Source organism: Amphibalanus amphitrite, unplaced genomic scaffold (genome assembly GCF_019059575.1).
Source record: "Amphibalanus amphitrite isolate SeventyFive unplaced genomic scaffold, NRLGWU_Aamphi_draft 001226F_arrow, whole genome shotgun sequence".
NCBI classification, from domain to species: Eukaryota; Metazoa; Arthropoda; class Thecostraca; order Balanomorpha; family Balanidae; genus Amphibalanus; species Amphibalanus amphitrite.
This window is the reverse complement of record NW_024882720.1, coordinates 28,242-35,676: the sequence shown is the minus strand read 5'-3', so window position 1 is coordinate 35,676 and position 7,435 is coordinate 28,242. Positions and strand designations below refer to the sequence as shown.

At 51.6% G+C, this 7,435-nt stretch overlaps 1 long non-coding RNA gene across 1 annotated transcript; it reads right to left on the bottom strand.

Moving 5' to 3' along the window:
* Window positions 1-3,715: 3,715 nt before the first annotated feature.
* Window positions 3,716-5,443, bottom strand: LOC122371282. Its single transcript, XR_006254709.1, has 4 exons — window positions 5,406-5,443; window positions 4,439-4,578; window positions 4,268-4,319; window positions 3,716-4,149 (listed from the first exon to the last, which is right to left on the bottom strand). It is a non-coding gene; the product is annotated as an uncharacterized LOC122371282 (long non-coding RNA).
* Window positions 5,444-7,435: the final 1,992 nt, after the last annotated feature.

Genomic DNA, 7,435 nt, shown 5'->3' with positions numbered 1-7,435 from the left:
ACTCAGTGACTGCTGGGGATTTTGGAGGCAGATCGACAGACCCAGTGTGATGCCGAAGAGGAGCACAGCCATCTCAAGACAGATTAGGAAGTCGAAGCGGGTGATCGCTGCCAGATGTCCGGACGCTTTTTGAGCTGCGTCGCTGCTTCCCTCCCGCTCAACGTGTTCGAGTGCTGCGACGATGGGAACTAGCAGCTGTTCGAAGGTCAGCAGGGACTCGTGCTGCTCCACCCATCGAGTTCGGCACAGCGCCTTCAGTCTCTTTTTCTTTTGCTCCTCGCCCAACTGTTCCACTTTTTCCTCCAGAAGCTGCACTCGAGCCGCGGAGTCGTTGAAAAAGTTGGAAGCGACGGACACGACACCCAGCATGTTGCGCACCCCTGGGACAGTTAGTGCCCGACCTAGCGCAAGGTTTAGCCGGTGAGAGGCGCAGTGAGTGTACACGGCCAACGGCTGAAGAGTCCTGATTCGGGACTGAGCACCGCTAATTCGCCCGCTCATGTTTCCACCGCCGTCATAGCCCTGACCCCTCACGCCATCTAGTGATAGGTCCAGTTTTTGTAGGGCGTCGATGATCATCTTCGAGAGCGCTTCTCCAGTCGTCTTCTCAGGGTTCAGCAGAGCCACCATATCCTCTCGCACCGTTCCATCTTCAGCTACGTACCGAAGAACGAGAGCGAGCTGTCCCCGTTTGTTTCGGTCGGTCGTCTCATCGGCGATGATCGTGTACATGCTTGCTTTTTTTATCTTTTCCACGACGTTCTCCTTGATCATCTGTCCGCATACAAGGATAATCTGATTTTGCACGTTCCAGCTCGTTAGCTGCATGTTCTTCGGGGCTGTTCTAATGCTATCTTCTAGCAGCCTGTCCCCTTGCGCCCGATACCTTAGCAAGGCTTTGAAGTTTCCTTCTCCTCTTTTCGGAACGGCATCAAGGTCCAGCGGACCGTCGTCACGATGGCCTCGCAGTGCCAACTCTTGAGCACCGCAGAGCAGCACAGTCTGGATCACCGGCAGAAGTCTTTTCTTGTAGTCTGCTTCTTGCTGTTCCCGCTTCCTTCTTTCTTCTCTCCTCTGTCCATCCACCAGCTCGTCGATGCCCATTCTTCCCATCAGGACTTCTTCAACCATTGTGACCGCGTCTGCATGATACTCCGTGGTTTGGTGCTGACGCAGATGCCGTTTTGCGTCTTTGAACCGCTTGAATGGCTCAGTGACGAAACTTCTCAGCGCCTGGTCTCCTGAAGCCCTCCCGCTGATTTGCCTCCCCATCAGCACACAGTATCGACAAAAGCCGCCTTCAAGTCCCGGCACAGCACTGTAAGTGAGCCAGGGAAACTCAGCGATGTGATCTCGCTGGAACTTCCGATTTTTACCGCCAGCATCAGGAACCACTGGGAATCGGTATGATGGCGGCGGAGTCCATGGGTCTTTCAGAAGTCGTCTTCTCTCCTCCAACGGGAGCTGTTTCGCGCAGACGTAGTTGCCAATGTCATCCGGATGCACAGAGGATGCGACAGCATTGCAGGATCCAGGCGCTGAAAGAAAAGAAGGTAGGATGTAGAGGAAAAGGACACAGAAGTTTGCAGTACCGTAATTGAAGGACGCAAGACCAAAGTGAAAGTAACGTACTCGTTCGACTGGCTGGGACATGGCGTAATGAACTATCCCCAATTGAAAGGAAACCGGAAATGTTCGCCCACTTCAACATTAAACGCGATTAGTGACGACATCGTGCATATCATGTACATATAATGTTAACCCGCGCGTGCTACTGGTCTGAGTTTTCCATGCCGTGCTAGGGAAGGGGGAGGGGCGTTTTCAAGCTTCCCCCCCGTCGAACTCGGCTCCTGAGCCACGTAGCGACACGCGGTAGAAATTCGAAAGAGCGTCAAAAATAATGAAGAAAAATCTTCGGTCATTTTTTGGTTCAGGTCAAAGATCAGGTCACCAGAGATCATCGAAGGTCAAATTTTGCCCAGTTGAACAGCTTTTGACGAATCGGCGCGTGACTCGGGAACCATTACAGTTTGAGCGCCACGGAAAAGCGCATTCGATACTCAAACAGCCGTTTGTGAATTGTGACGATAGCGGACAGGTAAGTTAGGTAACACAGGTAGCCAATCAAGCTATCCAATATACTGACCGTTCCCGGAGTCCCGGTCATCGATGTCTGCAGCGGCGCCGCTCGTCGGCCTCTGCACACCGGCCGCTGGGACTGGCGGATGCGGCTGTCTGGTGGCAGCAGCCGACCCCGAACAGGACGGGAGAGGATCTGCCAGGGAGAGTTGGCGATCAGTAGACAATAATTAGCTCAAACAGCCGTTTGTGAATTGTGACGATAGCGGACAGGTAAGTTAGGTAACACAGGTAGCCAATCAAGCTATCCAATATACTGACCGTTCCCGGAGTCCCGGTCATCGATGTTTGCAGCGGCGCCGCTCGTCGGCCTCTGCACACCGGCCGCTGGGACTGGCGGATGCGGCTGTCGGGTGGCATCAGCCGACCCGGAATAGGACGGGAGAGGATCTGCCAGGGAGAGTCGGCGATAAGTAATTAGCTCAAACAGCCGTTTGTGAATTGTGGCGATAGCGGACAGGTAAGTTCGGTAACACAGGTAGCCAATCAAGCTATCCAATATACTGACCGTTCCCGGAGTCCCGGTCATCGATGTCTGCAGCGGCGCCGCTCGTCGGCCTCTGCACACCGGCCGCTGGGACTGGCGGATGCGGCTGTCTGGTGGCAGCAGCCGACCCCGAACAGGACGGGAGAGGATCTGCCAGGGAGAGTCGGCGATAAGTAATTAGCTCAAACAGCCGTTTGTGAGTTGTGGCGATAGCGGACACTGGACAGGTAAGTTAGGTAACACAGGTAGCCAATCAAGCTATCCAATATACTGACCGTTCCCGGAGTCCCGGTCATCGATGTCTGCAGCGGCGCCGCTCGTCGGCCTCTGCACACCGGCCGCTGGGACTGGCGGATGCGGCTGTCTGGTGGCAGCAGCCGACCCCGAACAGGACGGGAGAGGATCTGCCAGGGAGAGTTGGCGATCAGTAGACAATAATTAGCTCAAACAGCCAGTGGCGGCGGAAGCAGGGGGGCAAGGGGGGCAGCTGCACCCTAAAGTTATGGAAAGGGGCGCCTCGAAAATCTGTAGAGGAGGCAGGAAGGTAAGAGGTGCGGCAGCCATAAAGCTGAGCAGTGCGACACCGCAACTGATAAAGGCACTTGTGACACGAAGAGGGTGGCAATGACGTGGGAAAAGTATCTTTTGATATGCTGAAGAGTGGAGGGCATCCTTATCTGGAACAAATGCAGATGCTGCCGACCCTGTCGAATATAATCTTGCCAGGCGATAAAGGCTAGGAGGGCGCGCTAGTCCACACGAAGGTATTGGAACCGTGGAACTCTTTTCGATATGCCTTATTCGGAGAATCTTATGATATGGTGATGAGGTTGTTTCTAAACGAACATTATGAAGGTTACATTTACGCTATGGAATGTACCTAACTATTTCTCGTTACATAAAAACTGTAATTCTGAACGTGTTAACAGGTACAACACATTGTCAAACGTCTCTTCACTGTTTGTGTTACTACAATATGGTAAGGGGCGCCCAGCGGGAAGGGGCGCTTCAATATCGTTTGCACCCCTATCCTAGAATACCTTCCGCCGCCACTGCAAACAGCCGTTTGTGAATTGTGACGATAGCGGACAGGTAAGTTAGGTAACACAGGTAGCCAATCAAGCTATCCAATATACTGACCGTTCCCGGAGTCCCGGTCATCGATGTCTGCAGCGGCGCCGCTCGTCGGCCTCTGCACACCGGCCGCTGGGACTGGCGGATGCGGCTGTCTGGTGGCAGCAGCCGACCCGGAACAGGACGGGAGAGGATCTGCCAGGGAGAGTTGGCGATCAGTAGACAATAATTAGCTCAAACAGCCGTTTGTGAATTGTGACGATAGCGGACAGGTAAGTTAGGTAACACAGGTAGCCAATCAAGCTATCCAATATACTGACCGTTCCCGGAGTCCCGGTCATCGATGTCTGCAGCGGCGCCGCTCGTCGGCCTCTGCACACCGGCCGCTGGGACTGGCGGATGCGGCTGTCGGGTGGCAGCAGCCGACCCGGAACAGGACGGGAGAGGATCTGCCAGGGAGAGTCGGCGATCAGTAATTAGCTCAAACAGCCGTTTGTGAATTGTGGCGATAGCGGACAGGTAAGTTAGGTAACACAGGTAGCCAATCAAGCTATCCAATATACTGACCGTTCCCGGAGTCCCGGTCATCGATGTCTGCAGTGGCGCCGCTCGTCGGCCTCTGCACACCGGCCGACAAAAAGATAAAATGTATTACAAATATATTCCTAGCATTCCTAGCAAATATATTACAAACAAAAATTGGGATAATTACTTCTGATAAAAATTTAGGATACTGACCGTTAACAGCGCGTTCTCCAAAAAGAAAAGAGTCTAGTTTTTTGAATTTCCTAGCTTCATCGGCTGCCTCTTTTTGCCGTTTCCTTTTTCGCTTTTGAAAGCCACTAGCGTTCTTCCACATTGTTGACGCAAGATGCCACCTGCGGATCACATACATCACGGACCGAAGTAAACGGCAAGAGTCATAATAGGTAATCAAGGCATTTTGTCATTGAGGTCACGCCATGTCCATTTTATAAATTTTGTCAAATACCATAGCATTCAGTTGGCCTTGACGAGAGGATCACAATGGTAGGTAGAAATAGTTGGTATATAGCTCTAACAGCTTATACCTTCGACGTTATGGTGGTGGTGGTGGTGGGAGGATGACCGGGAGGGGGGAATCGTTTCATTGTCCAGTGTTTTTCTTCTTCTTCAGAACGACGGCAGGCGGAAGATTCCGAGAGGCCGTGCGACCTCCTGAGCGGCAGCGGCCTCAGCGGGAGCGACAGTTGGTCCGATGACTGGGCGTTGGCAATCCTTGCGACAGGACGAACTTGCAGTGTGACCCGTAGCGGGTAGATAGAGTAGAGTCACCCTGCTCCAAGCGTGAATTTTGAGTGCACTCAGCAGCCAGTAGATGGTGCCACCCATTTCCGGTGGCGAGCAGCAAGATATGGTGCCGACCGGGTACGTGGCGTGGGAGAGTACAAGACGTCGGCACTGCGATCGGGCATCTCAGAGCAAATGTTATGCAATCGGCGGTGCAGCACAAAAAAACAGGCTAGTGTCGGAAGGCCACGGGCTCAAAACTCTGGAAACAAACGTAACCGTCGAAAGTGGACGAAGGACGTCTGCACTGGTAATGCTAAATCATGCAAAAGTGGGCAAGAGTCACCGTTTTATGGGTTGGTCAACAATTATTTACAAGAACAGGGGAGGTTAAAAACCTCATATTCACGTTACGCTTTATATATCTTTAACATACCTGTAAAAAAACGAACCGGAGCGATGCGAACTCCGTGCGATCCAAATTCCGAAGGACAAGGCCGTTAAACGTAAACATTCAGCTGACGCGAAGGTCATTAAAAAGATGCTACTAAATCGCAAAATTGAGGGCACTTCAAGATTTGAACAATGTCTGTGTAGAAATGAACTAACAACTTTTTCAATTAGAGGAAAACGGTTTAAGTAATAATGTGTACAGAGGGCCCTTAAAGGTAGTGTGCCAGCTTTCTTGGACCGTATGGAGTTAATGGCCCAGATAAGGAGAACCGGATTTTTAGAACTTATCCATACCTTCAAAACTCATGGAAACGTCTTAAATTCTTCAAATTTTGAGTACCCCAGTGCGAAATTCGCCCCGACGGGTTGTCGGTCGTACCCCAACCACATTTCACACCACTATGAACAATAAATGCACACACTGAAATCGCTATTACCGATATGCTCATCCAATCAAGTTTCGATAAACCCGTTCATCATCATCTCCTGCGGTTTCGAACACGCCTGTTAGGTGGCTTCTGATGCTCGTCGAGGTCGGAATTTCCAAATACGCGTGGTGCGTCGGGCCGCGCGCTCTGACTTCGGCCAAGAAAAATGCGTCAGCTGATCATTGTCATTTCTGCCACTTGCGTGTGGTGAAATGGGGTCATAACTTATAAGACGGCTTTTTCATATCAATTATTTTACATAAAATCATATTTCAAACCATAAATAATGTTCGACAGCCAAATAAAAGAAACAATACCAATACGGGCTTACAGTTTAAGGCTCGACATTGTGTTGTCTACGATTAGACAGCTGATAACTCATTCCCGTACGTCGTATGGTCGTAACACTATAATGACCTTCGCTTATTGTCACAAATGCGCCGCATTCGCGATTGTTGCCCGACGCCTGTTTGCAGGTGAGCCCACTACAGTTGTTATACATATCTAAAAACCGAAAAACTTTTAGGCGAAAAAGGCACTATTCCAGGCCCATTTTTGATTTTTTTTTGCGATATTAGGTAAAAACAGAAGCTTCTTATCCTAGGAAAAATAAAATGGGAAATCTTTCAAAGGTGGCACACTACCTTTAATTTGTACAGATGGCATCATGGCCTTCAGATTGTCCAGCACCAGAGGTCTACTGCCGGTACCGAGGGCCTCCTATAGGTATGTAAAGGGAGCCTCCTATCGTACAGAGAGCCTTCTGTTGGTACAAACTACAGTGTGCCTCTGATTTGTCAAGGAGGCCTCCTGTTGGTACGGATGGTCTCTCACGTGTACAGAGCGCTCCCGTTTGTACAGAGGGCATCTTATTCGTCCAGTGACCTCCTGTGGGTACAGAGTGCCTCTGTTTGTCAATTTTCCAGGGGGTCTCCTGTTGTACAGTTGTACAGGAGGCCTCCTATATGTGCAGGGGGCTTCTCATTTGCAAAAGAGGGTCTAATATTTTTCCAGGGGGCCTCCTGTTGGAACAGAGGGCCTCCTATCTGTACAGGGGGCCTCCCATTTGTACAGAGGGCCTCTTGCTCGTTTAGAGGGTCTCTGAGTTGCCCAGGGGGCCTCCTGCTGGTACAGAGGGCCTCATATTTGTCAAGGGGGCCTCCCGTTGCTACAGAGGGCCTCCCATTTGTACAGAGGGCCTCCCATGTGCACAAAGGCTTCCCATTCATGTACAGAGGGGGCCTCCCATGCGTGCAAAGGGCCTCCTGAAGGCACAGAGGGCCTCCTATCTGTACATGGGGCCTCCTGTTGATATTGAGGGCCTCCCATTTGTACAGAGGGCCTCCTGTTAGTAGAGGGCCCAGGCCTCCTATCTGAACAGGGGCCTCCCATTTGTAAAGAGGGCCTCTTATTTGTCAAGGGGCCTCCTGCTGGTACACAGGGCCTCCTATATTGACCAAAGGACCTCCTGTCGGTAGCACTGATCAGTACCCGAGTTAAAAGTACCCGAAGCTCTGATCAGGTTCAGGGGCCTCCTAAAAATACCCGAGGAGGGGGGGGGCCCGGGCCCCAGGGCCCCCCCCCC